Source organism: Strigops habroptila, chromosome 5 (genome assembly GCF_004027225.2).
Source record: "Strigops habroptila isolate Jane chromosome 5, bStrHab1.2.pri, whole genome shotgun sequence".
Classification (NCBI taxonomy): Eukaryota; Metazoa; Chordata; class Aves; order Psittaciformes; family Psittacidae; genus Strigops; species Strigops habroptila.
The window spans coordinates 48,412,023-48,433,341 of NC_044281.2; the positions used below are offsets into that span (position 1 = coordinate 48,412,023).

Sequence of the window (21,319 nt, forward strand, 5' to 3'; positions counted from 1 at the left end):
GTATCCTGAATGTGGGGCTTTGCACCCAGCAAGTCCAGCCCCTCCACACTAGCCACTTGCCTTTGCCTTTTTTGCTTTCAGCCCCCAAGTCTTTGTCCCTTCTGCTGACTTCATTACAATGATGTGATGTTCTCACAGGTTACTGAGAAAAATATGTTTCATAACAGAGGTTCAGCAAGCATCTGGACTGCCGGTGTGGGAAGCCAACTCAGCAACACCGAACTTTCTCAGGAGAACCATGTGGCCCCAGGCTTTGGGCATAGATGAGAGAAGCTCAGCCATGCTGTTGCTATTTCTCCCAGGCCAAAGGTGAAGGAATAAGGAAAATAAAGATCAAATACTCGTGCAATCAGCATGGATGGCCATGGAGGGCTGCTCTCTGCATGACCTCCTCCTCTCCAGCCCTCGATTTTCATCAAGCACATCCAGCAGAGTAAGTTTTAACACACCATGTAACTATTAACCACAAAAAACCTTGCAATTAGGACCACTGAAACAGGCTGAAAATTCTGCAAAACTGAGATTAACAATAATTAACTTTTTTTTTTCTTTTTTAAATGCCAGGTGTTATGATCAACTACAGTCACATGCAATTAGACCTTTGGACATTGCTATTTGAGGTGGAAAACGAGATGGTCTGTGACTCACCAGGGCCTCACATTGCCATGCTCTAGCTTGGCTTTGAGCATAGACATGCTTTAATTTATACTACATTTTGTACTACATTTTGAACTAATGTATTAGTTTCAGAGCAGAGTGTACCACCTCCTGCCAAAAAGAATTGCAAATGTGAAATTTCACAGTGAAATATCAGTACAAAAACACTGCTTCCTTGCTAGCACTTATCAGTGCTAGGTACATGGACCATGTAAAAGCCCTTGGCATAGTACTATAACACAGCTCAAGTGAAAATGTACAGCTTTTCATGGACAGTGCTGTCATTTTTATTTTTTTTTAATTACAGCTGAATTCGGAGCCAACAGAAGCCTTGACTGGATAGCTTCTCCCTGCAGAGTACATTCATGTTTTAGCAAGGGATGCTGAAAACACTGTCTTAAAACTTCCCTAGAAGTAAAAGTACTATGTATTTCCCACTCTCCCACCCTCCTGCATCCCCCACCCGCCCCGGGAAAAGTCATTCCCAAAGAAACGACTGTCATTTCCTCAAACCTTAAACTGAAGGTGTCTGTATTTGCACTGAAGCCAGACATGAAGAATTTTGTCTGAAAAGGAATTTTTCAGAAGGTTATGTGTGGGAGAAGAGGACTGTGAGGGATGCCTGCAGGTAGCCTGACTGTCAGTTTGCAGCAGGGTGGACCTGGAAGGAGGCAGCTTGGTGCTGCACACAGCTACCCACAGTCCGTGATCACATTCTTTGAGCTTCTTACCCTGTCACAGCCCAAGTAATTGCCATTCCTGACGTGATGTCCTCGCCTTTTCACTTGCCCTCCTTATCTATTGCAGTGCTTCCTGCTCTCCTTTCCCTTTCTGCCTTGCAGGCCTACAACTGTTGCTTGTAATAATTTTTTTTATACCGTTTCTATATCTCGCCTCAATCCAGCCGGTATCATTGTAGGCAGTTTCCATGTGTCACTGCTTCTTTCAAGCATCATATCCTCCTGCATGATACCGACACATCCAACTCAGCCAGCCCACTCTCTCCTTTGTGCAGCCTTTATATTGCAAGTTATTTAAACTCCCAGCTATTTTCCCGATTAAATAAACTCAGGACCTGTTATTGTAAAAGTAGCAGGGTTTTATTAGAAAGCTATATTGCCATCTTGTTATTTTGATCCCTATTCACGTCTCATCTTCCCATAGACAAGGCCTCTGAGTTTCTTTATATATGTGTGTATTCATGCTTTTATTGAGCAGGAATCATCTTTGAAATCTATAGTCTGAGAAGAGCCTGCTCTGCAGATCATATTCAGTGTTTTACTTGGGTTTGACTTTGTCTCTGCTCTGACAAATGCCTCATGAAGTTAATAGAAAGAAAAGAAGGACTTGTGGATTTGGTCTTGATTTCAGTCATAGGAGTTCATCTCCTTCTCACGCTACAGATGCTTCTCTTCCTGTTGAATCACATCCAAATTCTAGGAATATCTTTTGGGTTAGGTTAAGAAAGGGTGGGTATGGCACATGAAAATGCAAAGCAAATTGAAATTCATTAAAGTGTAGCAGTTACGTCAAAGATAGTTGAAAAAATACACCATCTTGCTGTAGTTAATGAATTTTACTAACCATGCCATTCAGTGCCCAGAAGAGGGAGACCTGGGCTGTGGTGGTACCCCCGGCTGTGGGATTCTTCCTGGTAACACAGGGTTAAAGCTTCAGCCTCCAGCCTCCAAGCAGGAAAGTGCAAATGTGGTCCAGTTTTGGCTTTTCAGAGGCATACATCTGCACAGCCACAGGTGAATAAAAATGTGGAAACATGCAAGAATCAACAAGGCTGCTCATATTTTTATATATTTTTAAAATACTTTTTTATGTATTTATTTCCCACTCTTTCAGCCTGCAAATGAAAAACCCTGATCTGGCATCCTATTCCAGCCACTAGCTGTCACACACAGTGCCTCATCCAGACTAGAGCTGCATCAGCACGTAAGTATGAGCTTCACAAAGGACACTACTATTTTGAGGGTGCCCACAAGTCCAACCCCATCTGTCAATTAACAAATTTAAGCAGAGCATGAAGTGTCAATCAATCAGACTGATGCCAACACATGCAGAAAACCTGGCATTTTCTCCACTGCACTACAGCTTTTTCCCCAAGGCATGTCCCACCCTCAGGAATACGGCATAGGGGCACTTCTCATGGATCCTGCAGTTCTGACTAGGTGTAGGGGCAGCAGTTTTCACAGTAACTCCCTAGTCCATTGGGGGCCAGATCTTATACCTCCCCTTCCTAAATTTTCATGGGCTGAGCTGGGCAAGAGCCATATCTAGCCATGTTTTAAGCAAGAAGAGGAGACTGTGGCTGCAACAGCAAGGTGAGGACAGGGTCTCAGCTATAGGTGTCATAGGTTTAATGCACTGCTGCACTGTAGTCCCCAACCATGCCCATGGATCTGTGTTTCATGGTGGGAACATCACTAACATATTTACAGCATCCTCCTTTGCTGCAGCCAAACCCTTCCCTGCACCAAACCCCACAGCATCTCCTGGGCAAGTCTCCTAGAAAGTGTTTTTCAACCCTTGCCCAGGCTGGAGCTGCTTCTCCATCCGAATTCAGTGCTGGCGGAATCTGAGGATTGCCAGGGTCACCGTCACCCCTGTCAGCAGTGGAGGAATGAGTGGGACAGCCTACGAGCCAAGCACTCCAGGTTGGAAAAAAGGGCAAAAAGGGCAGAAAAGGGGTTTGGGCAGCTGGGGGGGTTAAGCGAAGTCTGTCCCAGTCTCTGCAGCTGAGCTTGTCTCCTTTGTGCACCAGGACCCAGCACTTCCACAGCCCCTTCAGCTGCTACTGCTTTTGACATCACAGTCAGGGTTTTGGGGGGGCTCGTCAGGCTGTGAAAAGCCAACCTGGCCTTAGTTTGGACCCTCCAAAACACACACAAGAACTTCCCCAGCACTCTTAAAAGCTGCATCTACCATACCCAGTGGCTTTAAAAGGAGCTTAATGTAAAACTTTGGAGCCACCTTTTCCAGATAGAGGTTTTACAGCATGGGAACAAGGCAGAAAAGTCAGGAAAAAGGGTGGTGGTTGTTGCTGTTGTTGTTGTTATTTTAAATTTTTATTCATTTCCCCTTGGTATTATTTATTGCAATTTGCCTCAAGGATTTTCTCTCTCTGTAGCAAGAAAATAAAATCTTTAGCAATCATTCAAAACCAGGGGCACATCTCTGTTTCAAGCCCCTGCAGCAGGCCCTTCTGTAGCCAGGGAGATGCAGCTGTGTCATCCAAAATACATACTGGGCTGCTGGGTGTTGTAGTAACATGATAATACCATAAAAAGCCTTGATCAAAATTTGCCTTATTCTTCCATTGATCAGCACTGGATGTGACAAGTTTACTGAGAGAAGTAATCTGTCAGACACCCAAATGGTAGCTCTTTAATTTTCCTAAAGTTAATGTAGTACCCATAATTAATTACACATGGCCTTCTGTAACTTTTCAGTTTTGTGATGAAGTAGGAGACAGCATCATGGCACTTACAGCTATTGATTATTTAAACTAATGGACTGAGACTGACTGAATCTATTGCCACAGGTCCAGGCTGCTCCAACCATGGTTTTGGGGAGCAAGGAGTGGGCTTTTCACCTCAATGTGGCACTGCATCCAAATGTCTTGGAACCAAAGCTGGTATATTGATCCTTGTCCCATCAGTATATTTCTCGTTTGTGGTCTAACGTAGTTTTTTCATGGGACTGTCTTGTTAAATTGTGTTCAAGTGCAAGAGATGGAGAATTCAAGAAAGTGCAGAAATGTTTGAGATACAGTAAATGTCTGAGGGGTGCTGAGGGAATGGCAATAAGAGCATGTTCATCCAACAGACTTCAACACTGGGCTCCCTAGACAGCTTGCCTGGACCAACCCAACAAAGTCTGTCATATCACACACTTTTTTGAGGTAATTTCATGTTCAGCTTTAGTTGGATAGCTGAAGGCCAAGCTCACCAGGTTTAGCCCTACACCCGAGTGTCCTGGTCATTACCAGGGTACACCGAATCCAGCCTTCAAATTATTTGTGTTTGTTAGTTTGTTATTAGTTCCTTTTGTACCTCCTGGAGTACAGTGGGAAAGATATGAAACTGTTGAGTTCTGCCTTTTCTCTCAATCTGGGCCAAATTCTGGCCAGAACCTCAGCCATGATGCACTGCCCAGACATCTGGAGCCTTAAAAGCCACTTTGCTTTGCACGGATGACAGTATGGTCTCCATGGGCCATTCAGGTTTCTGGGAAGAGCTTTGTGCCATGCCATTTTCCTACTTCAAGAGGAGATGTTCAATGAGTGCCAGCATGTCTGATGGAAACTGAGCCTGTCAAGATCTTCTGGGGTTTATTGTAAGACTAGGATTCTGGCTGATAAAGGCAACAATGCTGATGCAACTGATTTGACTGGTACAGCCAATGGTTTGGTGATGTGTAATATTTTGATTATGCACCAAGAGTGATATAATATTAGCGTGGTGCAGAACATATGGGTTGAAAAGTGCCTGGATGAATAATTCAAAATGTAGGTGAAAAAACAAAGACTTCTCCTAAAAAATAAAAAAAATAAAGACTACTCCTAATCAGAGAGATAAATTTCCTAGCTCAGAAAAAAATTTTAGAGATACAGGGCAGCAATTAGATGGTCTACTTGGTGGATGGGCTCCCTGGTGCCAGGCTGATGGCTTTCAAAAATGAGTGTTATGCATTTAATAATACTGCTGTTGTGCTACATTTGCAAGGGAGAAATCTACTATGGGCTGGAGCGACAGACCAGGCAAAAAAAGAGCAGGAAAGGGATGACTGGGCAACCTCTTGTTTGTACACACAGAGCATTGTCCCTGTAAAGGCACAGGTTGCTGAGGAAAATAGTCCAGGACTTTTGAAGATATGATTTAATCTGAAAAAAGGGGAGAAAAGGCTAAAGTCTAAGTAAGCACATACAGTATACAGCCTGTATTGGTATCTTGCGAATATTATGGGTCTTTGTGTATTCTTGACCAGATAAAACTGTAATGACTGCCAGCCATAAACACATGAAATTTCAGTGTTAAAAGCCTCAAATGACTCATGTTTTTCAAAGCTTTTAGAAATCACGCACTCAAGCAACAAAAGTTTCCATCACTTACCTGCCCAGCATTGGCTAGATGCACAAAGATATTTTTTAGCATTGGAAGTATGAACCATATATAGGGCCATGAAGATTTGCTGCCACCTCTCCCTTGTGGTTCAGACCAAGGCTTGTCCACTGAACAGCTCAGCCCCAGACAGAAAGACTTGTGCTCTTCTCCCCTGACAAGGCCAGCTCCCCTCCGTGGCTGATTCCCCATGCAGGCAGTGCTGTGGAGGGTTTCAAAGGTTTAGATTTTTGCCCTGAGGATCTGCTCACATCTCTGTTTCCTCTCCTGGTCCCATATGATGTCAAAAGTACATTCATAAGGAATGAGCAACTATTTAATGGACGAACTATACTGCCTATAGGTTGTTTAGAAGTGATATAATTTTCTATATATAATGACAGTTGGATCAGTCACATACTTTACAATATCTTAGCTATTTAACAAGCAGTTAGGCAAAATACAGTCCTGATACAAACAGGACTGTGGAAATGTCCCCAGCACGGACAAGACCCCCAGGCTCCATTGCCTGCCTGTGTCTGCAGATGTTTGTGGTGCCAGGGTATCAGCATCTCTGCTGCTGCTACTTTAGCTGGACACAGGGGTCCCACAGGTCTCACGGTAGCACCCTGAGGACATCTCAGCCATTGCCAGGCACCTTGAACAGCCCATGACATGTGAGACGACTTCAAGACCACCTCAGAGCCTCCTTTGCTGCCTCCCTTCCAGGCACATTTGGTGGCTTGGTCACTTGCTCCTCAAGGAGCTGCTGTAGGCCAGACACAATTCATGCCCGTTTGATCACAATAAAAGAACAAGGACTAATGAAAATGATCCTTGCGGTGTGGTGGTGATGTCCGCAGGTTTGGAAGCACGGTTGCCCATCAGCAGGGCAATGCTGACCTCTGCTGCCTGAAACCAAAATGATGAAAAACTACCTGCAACAGCACCAGCTTAGGCTTTGGCGGAGTGGCTGTAACGCCACCCAGGTGTAACATGATTTCCATGTCACCTAACCTGGGTGAGCACAGGTTTGTAACTTCAGACCCACAAGCCAGATCTTGAGGTGATGCTGTAAAAGCCAATCAGGCTACAAGCCGGGGCTAAGCCCTTTCCCAATGGTGATGCCGGGGGCAGGGAGAGCCAGGGTCAGTGTCTCCCTGCCTGGCAGCTGATGCTGACGTGTACACCCCATCCAGCACAGTGAGTCTCACAGAAGCCGCAGTGGGTGGATGCACAGCCAGCCATCACCTTGTCTCCCTCCACCAATTGCTTCAACGTTTTGCTCTGCTAGTCACAGAAGTGGTGGCGAGAAGGTGCCACAGAGCCAGAAATGGTGTTTCAGCTGCTCAGGCTGAAATTTGCATTTTCATATTTAGAAAATACAGGTTACTCCTCTGAAGTACACTTGGGATCCAGCAATGAGTAGTGCTGAAAGGAGCACCAAACCCAGAGAGGTTTTCTAGAGTCTTCCTCAAGCGTCAGTCACACTGCTTAATATTTCCAGTAGTGGTCTTGGCAGAAAATGAAGTGTGTGGTGATCAAAATATGCTGATGCCACAAACCCAGTAGACACCTTCAGTATAGAGGAGGATTGGGATACGACACTGAGAGGAATGGACGTCTCTGAGAACTGAAAATACAATCTGGGGTGGTGCAAGGTGACAAGCAAGGGACTGCTGCAGCATGAGATGGGTCTGTGGTGCCACAGTAATACTACCAGGTGAAAAAGGCAAGTGCAATCCTAAGGCATATTAGTTGGTAGATGTACTTGCCATGGAGACAGGGAAGCAATCTAATAATTTTGGACTTATTTGGGTGCTGCAGTTTAACCGACCTGGGTTACAAAGGAGCTTTGCTGCAGATGCTGCATGACCCCCCCCCCAGGCAGGCTGGGTTTGCTGCCCCAAGCACTGTGTGAGAGTACATGGCCACATCACCTCCAGAAACTGTTCCCAAAGCAGTTCCAGGAGGTTTCCCCATTTGAGTTATTCCTACTGCAGTCCAGCAGCATTCTTCTGAGCTCATTATGATGGATGCAGTGTACAGGTTTGAGTTCATTATATCTGTGCTGCTCCCTGTACTCTCTGGTTTTACGCAATTTGCCAAATGTGCAGTGCCCAGCCTGACTGCAAGCTCTGTTGTAAGAGCTTGGGAGCAAAAAGTTAATGGAAGCAGCTCACTCCTGCTTTCCTTGCAGGGAAAACTGAGAGCAGCTCAGATTCGCTCTCAACTTGCAGCCTCTCGGGCACTCATCTTCCCCAGGGACCTGGAGATCCATCCTTCATCCCTCAGCTACAGACACTTTTGCCAGTTAGTTAGAGAATAAGGGAGTAAGATGGGGTAGATGGTTCTGGATTCAGATCCACCAAATTTGGCAACTCTTTGAGGAGGAAGAGAGAAGCAAAAGGTTCAGGGGAGGTAAACGTGGAGCAATTGCATTACAAAGCAATTGCAATCCTCTCGAGCTGTCTTCTGCGTCTGCCACACACTGATTACAGCTGCAGTGAGAACCACTGAGGGCTTTTTGCTAGAAAAACTCTTTGCATTCACATACAATCCAGAAAACTTTCAACTCACTACCAGCTGGTGTACAGGCGGTACAAAGAGGAGCAAGACATGTTGTTCCTGAGGAGGCAGCATGTAAAGGGAAAACTCATGTGTTAATGCAACACTCCTGGGAAGGTTTTGCCGTCAGTTGCTTCTTCTGGTATCTGCATAAGGTGTTTTATTACTGCTGCTAGTCTGCAGCTGTGCAAATAGAGACACAGAGGAGTCAAGTGCCTGACTCGTATGGGGAAAAGGAAGAGTCAGGGGCTCAGCAAATGGTCACCAACTCCTTGGCACATGGACAAACCCAAGAGCGCTCCCACCCAAGCGAGTTCTGGGTAAAGGGTGCACCACATAACCCTCTGCTGCTCCTAATCAGAGGGAGAATTATCTGTGTTTGTGGTCAAGGTGGTCTATCCTGGGACGTGTATTTCTTAGTCATTGTCACACGGGCTAATTTATCTTTGCTAATTAGTTTCTGTTCCTTGGAGCAGTGAAGCGCAAATAAGCAGTTAACATTGATCTATTACAGTACTTCCCTGCGTAAATAGATAGCTCTGGTGTTGGCTGCTGCCGATGCATCAGTGTCTTTTATGATCAGAGGAATCACTTAAGCATCGGCTCAGCCACAAGCCAAAAAGCATGTCTAAGCTTTTAAAACCAAACTCAGGGAGCATACCTTCTCTCACCTGCTTGTGCTCTGGCAGACAACAGCAGCATTTCCCTCCTCTTGTTCCGAGGCACTAGACCAAAGAGGTCCTGAGGGGCAGGTCATATCAAAAAGAAACACAGAAGCTTGAAGACTAGGACCAGCAGAAATGTCCTTTGCTTTTCTGAACCTCATGATTGCTTAGGTTCAGGTTTTACAGCCACTACTCAACCTGCATGGCCAGCTCAGGACCACAGTCTGCCTTCATTACCCTGTTGCTGGTTTTTAATCAATTATATATGATTAGATGTGTCTTCTTTTTAGATGCAAGAATGTAACGTCACAAGCCCAGGAGGAAGGATCTTTAATAAATCTGTCAAGACAGGAGTAGAGTGAAGGGACTGCAGACCCAGAGACCTGATAGCCTTGCCTTGGTTGTGGGGCTGCCTTTGGTGCAAAAGCTAGAGGAAACTTTAAGTGAAAAGGATTAAATGGGAAACATGGTGTAATGCACCACAGAGTCCTTGGGAATGGCACAGGTCATGTCGGATGAGCTCCCAGTTTTCTTTGGGAAAATTATTTACCTATTTACTTAAGACTGAAAAAACCCCACCATTCTAATCTTTCCTGTCTTTAAATAAGGGCTGGATAAGGTGCCACATGGGGTGAAATTATTTCAATGAGAGAAGCATCTGGAGATGATGAAAAGGGTGAGGAAATGGCTACAAGGGTGTTTTGAAAAGGCAAATGTCAGACCAAAGACAATTTACTATGGAATGTCTGTGGACTAATCACAGATAGTAATTTCATTAAAAGTCTTAGCAAAAATGATAGAAACATGAAATCTGTGGATGACAGAGAGCTGGGGGCTATCACCAATAGCAACAGGGGTAGGGATGCTGGGGGGGGGGGGGGGGAAAGAAAGAGCCCAAACAGCTGACTTTGAAGACTTTGATAACAGAATCCACCAACAATTCATTGCAGCAGCTGCAATGGCCCCTAACAGAAGCACTTGCTCTAACCCAAGCTCATCCATGGGACCACGAGGGAAAGAAAGATGTACATGTACTGTTTTAGCCCCAGCATATAGAACAGATGCAGACATACAATGTCTAGCAAAATTAACAAAGGAAATATATTTTCATTCCAAGGAAACTATATTAAGACATTCATTGAAAAGAATGCATGCGATACTTGCTAACTTACATGGAACAGAAGCAGAAATAATAATTAAAAAAACCCATTATTATACACTAAGTAGGGTGGACTATAAAATACTCATTCATCTAGAAATAAATTATAGACACTAAAATCTGTTAGAGCTAGAACAGTTTTTCACTTAATTAAATGCGATGTTGTTATTTTGTAGGGAAGTGCCTCATTCTGTGATACCTAATTATTTCTTTGAAAAAGTTGCATTCGTCTTTATAACGGTGAAATTAAAAACAGGCTGTAAAGTCTTACTTTGATTGAGAGACTTTTCCAGAATACTGAAAGATATGTGTCAGTGCCTAAAACCTGGACACGCCAGGCTGGGTATACTGGCTTACCCACAGCCACATTTAACAAAGTACAATTAAAAACCTATTCCTTCCTGCCACAGCAGTTACGAAGTATTAGCTGCTTGCAGTGCTCAAAAATTATCCATTCTTCATCTGAGGTATGAAATTGGGCTGCACAAATTCAAAGTGGCTGATTTTATCATGACCTCAAAAATGTGTAGCAGTTGGAAAAAAATTTCTCCCCATCTATTGGCTGCATTATCCTCACTCAGTACCTTTTCTTTTGCTGGATAGATTGGAGATGGAGAGGACTTTGCTATTCACGACCACATTACTGACAACAGTGGACAAGTTGCAGTGACTAACATTTAAAATTTGGGTATTTCAGTTTACCAATTTAAGTCCTAATTTTCAGACATGTTTTCTTTTTTCAAGGCTGCAAAAGTACATCTGTGAAAATCTGATCACTAGTATGAGTTCCTAAAACAGAAGTAGGAACTAGGTAGCTAATTTTGGGTGCCCTCATTTGAGATGGTCTCTTTGGCTACCTAGAACCAGTTCTACTTGCAGTTCAACAGGAGCTGCCAGTTTTATAAACGAACCAACACATCACACATATATGATTTTAAAAATCTTATCAATTCTTCTGACTTTTTTCCCTCCCCTGAATTTGTTTAAGTCTGATACCCTCTGCTTTGTTTGAACTTTCACACTTTTTTCCCCCTCTTTCCGGCACTTTCTTTCTAGAGATATCCAAACCATAGGGAAAAGCAATAAAAAAATGTCATGGTTGGACTTCCAAGCCTGTGTGGTATAGAGAGAGTCACAATTAGACAAAACCAATGGAGGGACTGGTGAACTGATGGATAAAACACGCTTCAATAGAAGAATCTGCCTAAGTACAGAGTATCATTATAATGTAGCTTGGGTGCAAAAAGGCTTCTTTCCTCACTCGAAATTTCTCTGAGCCAGAAGAGCATTTTCAGACTACTATTACTGAAATAACCATCAAGGTGTTCAGTAAAGTAGTTATCCACCTCAAAAATACAGGTTATCAAATAAAACTCTGTTTCTGAGTATTTCAAACATGGAATTTTCTCAGCTGCAAATTCAAAGGGAAGCAGATGCCTAGGAGCCTTATTATTTGAGGAGTTATTAAAGAATAGAAATCATCAAGAGAGAGCACAATAGCAGATCAGGTTGAAAAGTTACAATCCACTTTTTTTCCTGACAAGTCAAATATCAAAATAAATTCACTTCAGGCACATTCTCATCAGTTTTCATCAGTTTTCTTGCAAGACTTTTATTAGCACAAATGATCACAGGAAGCAAACTTCACGCTGAAAGTGCTCTACCTATCTCCGAAGGGTAAGTTCATTAGGAAGGATTAATTGGGTGAAGGCATTATCTCCTTTGAGAAGTCTTTTTCATGTCAGCTCTTAATAATGTTCACTCTATTCAAGCTAACTCAGGACTGCAACTTTCCACTGTCATTCTGAATAGGCAAAACACCACTCTCTCGTGTCAACTATTTTTATTTCCATTGTAATGAAATAACTGCCTGTTACTCAATGATCAAAAGAAGACAGATGCCACTGTAGAGGACAGAAAATGAGGTACTGGAGGTTCAAAGGACACATTATATCTGCTGATGTGACCTGCTTTTGCTCAGTGAACTTCTCTACGAGCATCTCAACTCAGTTGTGTAGGGTAGGCTACAGGCTTGTACAAGGCTTTGTGCTGGAGCCCTGCAGTAGCTGAGACCAACTTCTGCCTTTAACAAAGAGCTAAAGTCACTTTTTGGGCATTATGAAGGCCCTCTGCATGTTCATCACTGAATAATAGCCTGCAGGAGAGATGCATGAAATCACATTTTTTATAAGCATCTAAAAGCGTTGCCTTCTGTTCAAGTCATCTGACACCATCTCTACTTAGGACTGAGATTTAGAGCATTTGCATTCATTGTTAAAGAAAAAAGAAACTAAAGTTTCCAACGCTTTAGAAGAAGAAGAGTTTGATGCCAGTGCTATACTTCTGCTTGTGCAACCAGTCCTATGAAATTCTGAAATTGCTGAGGATTGGATCTTACCATTTTTTTATATGAATGACATTGCAAAAAGCCTGGTTTGTATTTGTCTGAGTTCTCCTGTACCATGATGGCAGCATCAGCTAAGGTTTTGTAGATGTTGTAATTTCCTACTCTTTCAGATAAGATTTAACTGACATGCAAAATATTTTAGGAAGAAAAGATATTAGTTTTAAAGAACTTCTTAGGATTTTCTATTGCTATTTAGCAGGATGCATTTTATAAGTCTTTTAAGTTATATGATTATAACGAGAAACCTGCCACTTTTAAGGTTTTCTAATTGTTCTTATTCTAAATTTTGGGTTTCTATGTGTAAAAACTTCCCCCATATTTTCATTTCTCAAGCTGAAATCTCTCAAGGTCAATTTCACCCAGGCAGTAAATGTCTCTGGAATGCATAAAAATGAAAGACATGAAGAGAATGGCTTTACGCTTAATCTTTTACCAGAAAAAAAACCCAAAAACAAACCAACAAAACCCCAAAAAACAAAAACCCAGAAAACACACAAATACTTTCATAACTTTCCATCATGTGGCAAAAAGAAGTAATGGTTGTCAGTGAGGGAAAGGACTTTTCATTGTTCTGCAGGAAACTCATGTTGAGAAACCTTTGCAGGTGAAGCAAAGGCAAAAGTTGGGTTTTTTTCATCCCAGTTGAGGAAGACAGTTCCCTTTGCAAGGCGTCACCAGCAGACTACCATGTGCTTGAAGGGCTGAAAGAAGCCTGGGGTCTGACAAGTGGCTCAGCTGGCCTGGCTGGAGAAGAGGGATGGTGCAGGAGCCCTTGGGAGAAGAAGTGGTGGTAAGCTGGCACATGTGACATTTGAGGACAAGTTGTGTCCCTTGCCCAAGAACAAGGATGTGTGCCCTGCTCCTGCAGGGTTTGCTTTCGTAGATCTTCTTTCCATGCAGCATTTAAATATTATCTGCTTAGGTACATGTTATCTAAAGGATTTATTTCCCTCTTTACGGAATGAAAGCAGAAAGGGCTGAGAGAGGCAGAGGAGCCTTGTGATCAGAGGGACACTTGCTGCATGTAAAGGCAAAATGTGAGGGCAGATCAAAGGTGCTTTGGGGCAGCACTGGGGCTTCGATGCCAAAGTCGTGGGCTGCTGTTATGAACAGGTATTTCAGAAGGGCCCCTGGGCGGAACAATGCAGAAAGCCTCCTTTGCCTGTGTACCCTTGGCAGGATGCTCTTGAGAAGCCTTTCACTTCACTGACCCATAACTGCAGATGAAAAGGGGCTGAAATGAATGTTGTGGAAAAATAGGAAACAATTCTGAAAGCACAGAAATAGAAAAGCTTATAGGATCAAGTGAGACCTCCCTTGCTTCTCAGAGAGGTTCCCCTCCACCTTTGCCCCCCATCAGGGTAATCTGAACCCCGACTGGAGTGATAGGGACTTGCACAGGTGAGAGGTTTCTTCCTGGGTCAATGCACCAAGGACATTTCAGCTGAAGAAAAGACATTTATTTCCAAAGTGAAAAAAAAGTGATCAAGAGAAAAACCTTCGGTCGGTTCTGCATTCGATCCCAGTCCACACACATTGCAAGTGCCTGAAATGCAATTAATAATGTCAGACCCTTTTACACTTTTAGAGAAGTTATTTATTATTACTATTGTATTGGCATGACACTTATCACCTCAGTAATAAAGCCTCTCACTTACAGTAATGGATCTAGCCTCATGACCTGCCTGCAAGGAAAGGAAGATTTTAAAGATGGAAAACTGAGGCCCAGCAAGATGAAGGGATTATGGCCAGACCGGGGAGGACTGTGACAGGGCCCCATGCAAAATGCAGCTCTCCTGGGAACAGGGACAGCTGTTAATTACAGAAATGAACTTTCCTTTACATGCTCAGATTTAAAGGTTTCTACATTCAATAGCCAAGTTTTTAACAGCAGGTACCCTCTGATATGATTTCTAGATTGATTTTGTAAGCAGAAGATGACAGACCAGATGCAGTCAGGGTGCACATGAATGTCAATGGCAGATTGAGGAGCAGAGTGGCACACCAAGAGTCACGACCAGCCCTTACAAACCTGCCGTATGGGCTTTCAAAGCAGGCAGGTTCACCTAGCACAGAGGCAAAGTCTTGCCTAAACCCTGTCCATCAAAAAGCAGCATCCTGCACCACAATGCTGGTGCTCTGCCTTCAGAACAACTGAAGACTGATAATAAAATTCCTATACCTGCTGAAAAAAAACATTATAAACAGTCACTGACAGCCAGCCAACAACCCACCAAATCTGCTTTGCCAACTGTTAACTGTCAGCTGGAAATACACTCAATGTCACCGTGATGAGCTCATGTGTTTCTCCCCAGAGGACTGAAATGTGTGATCAAAAAGCTTTTCCTCCATCTCTTCCCCTTGCAATGTTAGGGAGCATCTCCTGGCTGGCTCATAGTGCCACTCGTCCCCCTGGCTGCCAGTGCTGGGGCTGGTAAGGGTTGTTTCTCCTCCTTCCTGGTTTCCTTCTTCACACTGCTCTTACTACCTCACAACACCAAGGAGGTGGTGACTCTATGGTGAAACAAGTGCCATACAGTCTATTGCAGCCCTGAAACAAAGAGCAGAGCTGAGCTGTCATGTCTGCAGATGGTCCTCACATTAAATGAAATTTAAAAAAAAAGAGAGATTGCTCACCAAGATGGAAAGTGGCTGTGGAGAGGCATTGAAAAGGATTTGTTTGTTGCCTATCTTTGCAAAATATGTGGAAACTAATTAGGCAAATTAATGAGGAAAGACAAGGAGGAGGTGTGATTGCCTGGGTGTAGCCTTCAGTCCCTCACTGACAGATTGCCAAAAGGGAGGGGAGGATGGAGGAAGAAAAGGAAAGATGTCATAGCAGACTGACTGTTTTCTATATTCCCTACTTCCCTTCCCTCCCTAGACAGGACAGGATCCTGGTTAGGTGCAGTTTTTGCCTGAGCCTGGATGAAATTTCATATATTCTTACATTTTTCAGGGACCATTGTAACACAGTCTTTTGAATATGGAATGCTTCACGAATTTGTGTCATCCTTGTGCAGGGGCCATGCTAATCTTCTCTGTATCGTTCCAGTTTTAGTATATGTGCTGCTGAAGCTACCAGTATAAATGCTAATTATTTTCAAAAGCAATTTGTTGCTAAGTGATGGAATTGGAAAATTGATTTAAATTGAAAGAATTTAAATTCTTCTTAAATTCAGAACAAGAATGAATTTGGGGACCATATTTGCTGGAGGGGGGAGGCTGCTTCTCTGTATGTACAGGGACGCAAAATACAGCTGACCCATACAGAAGAGAAAGCAAGTTTACTCTCCCATTAATACCTTTACCTGGGTTTGTAGTATAGCTTATATTAATGTCCTTAGTTTAAAATTTCAAAAGCATTAGAAATATTAATAAACGTTAAGCAGCAGCTCAGCAATAATTTATACAAAGTGCAGTGAAGGTACGCTCTGGCAGTGCTTGTTGTTTTAAGGCATTTGTAAAGAGGTAAGACACTCCTAGTGAAATACTCACACAAGCGCATGTCAGTTGTTTCATATCACCTTAGGCTCTGAAGCCAAAAATTTGCATTAACTTTTGGCAGGAATTGCAAGTGAGGCACTACGCAGGTTGGCCATGACCCCACATCCCCTGAGCACAGGAGGAAAGTTTTCCTTAATTTATCTGCTTTGAGATAAGGCCATGGAGCCAGGGATGCTCTGCCGAAGAAAGGAGCTGGGAAGGGCGAGACCTTGGAGGCAAGCTGTAAGAATTAAATAAGCTCGGAAAAGATGTCTAGGCTGAAATTTGTGCTGTCGTCATTGTTATTTTTAAGTGTGTACAAAAACAAGTCCTGGCATGAGGGGGTAAGTTTGGGTGAATAATTTTTAGACTCAAGGTTGTTCACAGTTGAGTTGTTTGATTCTCCAGTGTTAATTACTTCTGCGCTGTGTTGGATCGTATGAGTCACAGGGATTTCTTTGCATCCCAAAGTGAATAACCAGTATGTAAAAATGGAGAATAACCTGTAGTTGGTAGTAAATAATTGAGAAGGTCCATGAGTTAAATGTATTAAATCTGTAGAATTTTAATCTGAGTTTTCTGAAATATGATTTCCTTTTCCCAAATAACAAGCGACATGATCTGCACAAGCATGTCAAACCAAAGTCAACATCTATCTACATGAAAACATCCGCAAATCAAGATCTTACACACTGTTTTTTCAGCACTGAAAGTATATTAGCCTTTCCAGAAATAATAAAATAAAAGCATTTACCCTCTGGATGATCATTTAGATATCTTACAAAGTAAACCCACTCTGAGTCAGGAAAGCATTGGAAAGTGTTCATAAAATCAAGGGACTTGGTCCTGTCATAGTGAAGTCAATGGCAAAGTGCCCACAGAGTTAAATCCTAAAGAAAACAGCCACCAGAGCAATAAACTGTAATCTTCCTTAATCCATAATATCAGCTGTTGACAGATACATATAGACTGATTAATAGGATGCTAAAAAATGTTAACAAAGCAATAGGGACTAAGAGACTGCTCTGAAAATTTCTTTATCACAGTTCTAAATTCACCAGAGGTACCATGATTACAGTGTATGACAAAACATATGTTTTCTTTACCAGCTTGCTAGCAGGTCTTATCGAAAGTGTCATCAGACTATCAAGCAGCAACTAGTGGAAATGAAACTCCTTCTCTTCCCTGTTCCTTCTCAGAGATGAGAAGAAAAGCCCAGCTGGGATCCAGCTATCTCACATGTTCCCTGTTCAGACTTAAGATCTTTCCAGCTCTAGCTTGTACTCCCAACATTTCTCTTGGAGGGATTTTTTTTATTAATTTTATTTTTAACAAGAAATTAAAGGAGAATGGGGATGTACATCACATATCCTACATTTTGTAACAGCTGCTGCTTTAGCTAAAACCAGCAACCTTAAATAAGACAGTGCAGGGGGGCTGGTGCACAACGTCCTCTGGGTGTCTAGGCTGCAGCCCCAGCTCCCGTGCCAGGCAGATCACATGAACGTATTTGTATTAGAGGGGTAAGATGTCAGTTTATTTGTTTTCCTGTTTTAGGACTGATTGTAAGGAACCTTTGCATTGATAAGGGTGCTTTTAGGGCCACCCACTGTACAAAAATAAGGAGATGTCCAGGCTTTTGCTGTCAGGTGTCCCAGCAGCTTGGTATGTACTAGAGGGACCATGCACTGATCCATAGAGGTCTTTGGAGACCTAACCAAGATTCTTGCCATCTAGCAAGATTTAGATTTCTGTTGATACTTTACTGGAGTTGAGTGACTCCAAGGAGAAATGGTTAACAACAAAGGTGTTTTAGACTTGGTTTGGATATTTCTTCTCAGTCTGGAGGATATAACCTTCAAAAAATACTGTGCTTTAAAAAGTAGCATGATAAACACCTTATAATTATGACCTATGAAGACCCTTGTAAGCTCCAGGAAGCTTAGTATGATCCTATCACCAGTAAATAGATGTACAACCAGCAGCTTCAGGGAGATTTATCTGGCCTTTGCTGCCTTCTCTGCTGGATACAGAGCATGCAGAAATGGTTTATGGTTTGGGTCATCAGGACTAACTCGATCAAAAGACACTGCATGTTGAGCTCACAGTTACTACTGCCCTTCCCACCATAAAGCTCTTTGAGAAGAGCCAGTCCCTCAGGAAACCCAAATTTTGTTCCTAGCAAGGACTATCTGACAATATTTTCAAGGAAACAGCTCTGAACCATGCATGGATTGAGGGCAGATGGAAAACTATTTTCTAGGCATGTCCTGAGTTTTCCTGGGATTTCCTAAGTACAACCTTGTGGCAACCTCTCCATCACATTTAGATTGTGCCTCAGGTTTCTTCACTCAAGGGATCTCCAGAACTAGCATCTCAAATCTGAAGACTGCAGGGCAAAGCCTGGAGTCTCAATGAAAACTATTAATACAGATGCTGTACAGCTCATGATTATTGGAGATCTCACTGTACAGACATGCATTTATTGTATGAATTTATTTATGAAGAATGCACGGAGTAACCAAAGATTTTCTATGTCCTTGCTATATATTTCTGTGGGCAAATATTGAAGGGGGTGAGGGGAAAGTCAGCATCTCTAATTTTATGTTTTGCTCCCTGGTTGAGGTTAGTTTTAATTTTTTTCAATATATGTTTCAGTATTTTACTGAGCTTGTCTTTCAATGGGATTATTCATAAATGAGCTATTAGATTTTCCAGTTCCTATGCTACTTTCATTCACCTCGTAATGTTCATGGATAGAAAAGGCTTAACATTCACTACAAAGGTAAACCATTCAGACCCCAAAACTAAATACAAGCCCAGTAAAAACCAAATTCTCCTTCCTTGATATTATAAAGACCTGCTTTCTGTAACTCATTTTTAAGAGGCTGTAACACACAATAAGAGCAATGACATGCCATTGAAATAGGTTATTATTAACTTGAAGTAAGGATAAAATTTGCAGCTGAACCATTTAAAAATAATGCAGTTTGGGTTTTGTAGGCACTACTTCTACTCCAGAGTACACACGGCAGCTTACTACATGTTATCCACGAAAGCATTCGCTTTGGGCTGGAGCAAGCCGCCATGCTGACAAAGCAGCACAGCTCCCTTCGAGAGCCTTGGACCTGCTTCTTGCTAACTGCAGCACTAGGAATTGTCATGAAACTCACTGCAGAGTAGGGCTCATCCAAGACTAAGTTTAATTCAACTCAAAGCTAAAGCAGAAGCAAACCTCTTACTCCTGACACCCCCTTCCTCGTGTTTTCGTGCCCCAGTGAGCCCCGGTGCCTGGTTAGCTGTCTGCAGCTTGAGAGGCAGCCAAGGTGCAGCGCTTCAGCCATTGAGTGTGAACAAATAAAACAACCCATGAGCAAAACTTATGCAGCCCTCGTTGGCACCTGTGCTGTGCAATCCTGGCTTATTTATAAATTGGAGCCCGGCATCAAGAACATGACTCTCAGGAAGAAAAAAGCCTGGTCCCCAACAGCTAGGATCAGGACGCAACGACCCATCGAAGTAAGCTGAACTGAGGCAGTGCTCCATCCGCCTGCCTGGCCGCTTGTCTCTGCCTCTTCAGCTCAGCATCTCAAGCGCGTTGGGAGGCGGATTTAATCCGCTGGCTGCTGCAGCCCTCTCGTGGCCACGCAGACCCAACTGCGCTGCTGCATCCGGGCAGCTGGGAAGGCAGCGACAGAAGTTCTCTGTGGGAGGAGAGCCTATTTTACAATGCACAACAAGCGGTTATTAAATAGCATATTCGCCCAAGAATAAATATATATATGAATAAATGGAACAGACAGTTAGGATAGCATTTGTTCCAGGTGAACAAGCAGAGTTGTCGTTAAATAACTTCCTTTTCAAGAATCAAAAGAAAAATTACAGATAAAGCATTAAGCAGTCATGTTTTTAATGGGCTGTCCTGTTTCATCTCCTTAGGCTATCAGTAAAGAGCCTGCTTTGAAGAGCTCCTTTTCTTCTGAGCATTTGCATATTGATTTACAATGGTGTGGGTAAATTTGGTGCTCACAGGTTTTGCTGAGTATCTGCTTACCGGAAACATGTCTATCTGCACAGAAAACTCCAAGGAGGGATAAAAACCTCTTGGTTTGGGGAAGATCTGGGGGAACCTGGGCTATTCCAAATGTCTGCAAAGACTAAAAGGTAGATGGTTCTTTGAGCTTGCAAGCAAGCCTAGTTTTTGGTATATTTTGTTTTTCTTTTTAATCTACCAGGTAGAGACAGAGACATCACTAACACTCGGAAATATACCATGGGAATTAACAGTGGAAGGAGAACATTGATGAGAGCAGTGCTGAGAGCCTGTCCAACAGCCCAGCTGTACACTCGCTGCCCAGTGCTGCAAGCAGGCACAAGCAAAGGAGATACCTACAGAATAAAAAATCAAATGGATCAAAATGAAAGGCTCGTGCATAGGTATGGGGTGCTCTGGAGGAGATTGTCCAGTTTTGACTGATGTTTCTTAGACTGACAGCAATAGTACTTACAGACCAGGGTGCCACAGTCCAGAAGGAGAGATGATGTTACGTTATCATTTTCCCATTGCTTTTCTCTTTTATTCATTACAGTAGTTTCAGGACAAATGGCTGCACGTCAAAGAGATATGAAAAAAACCAAACCAAAACTAACAAAAAAAAAAAAAAAAAAGACAACAACAACAACAACAACAAAAAACCCACCAAAAACCCAACCCAAAAAACCAAAACACAAACAAAAAACCACCAACCAAACCAACCAAAACAAACAAAACAAAAAAAACCACAAACCAACCCAAACAAGCAAAAACCAAACCACCCCCCCCCAAAAAAAAAAAAAACCAAAAAACAAAACAATGGAGAAAGTGGAGCCACAATAACTCTATGAACTGACATTCTCTTTTCAGATGTGAGCACCGATACTGGGCAGTCTATCTGGGCAGAGACATGGTGTGTCGTCTGGAGGTAGGTTTAGTGGGATCATGACATGTAATAGTTTACAAGCCAATGTGCTGACCCATGTGTTCATAATGCTGGAACAAGCCTTTTGATCAATACCAGGCATCACTGAGGGAGCCCCTTCAGGTATACACAGACATGTGCTTTCCAGCTTAAGCACGGAAAAATCAGTTTACAGAGGCAGGCTCTGAGCCTGCAAGTATCTGAGCTGGTGCTTCCTGCCCTGGAAGCTATTTGCAATGAAGCCAGCGGGACTGCAGGCAGCTTTCCCCCTTGCACTCAGGCACACCACGACGAGACTACATGCAATG

The 21,319-nt window shown here is 42.9% G+C and overlaps 1 non-coding gene across 1 annotated transcript; it reads right to left on the minus strand.

The window, feature by feature from the left end:
• Positions 1–15,547: 15,547 nt before the first annotated feature.
• On the minus strand, positions 15,548–15,649 carry LOC115609167. The gene has a single exon (XR_003991777.1). It is a non-coding gene; the product is annotated as a U6 spliceosomal RNA (small nuclear RNA).
• Positions 15,650–21,319: the final 5,670 nt, after the last annotated feature.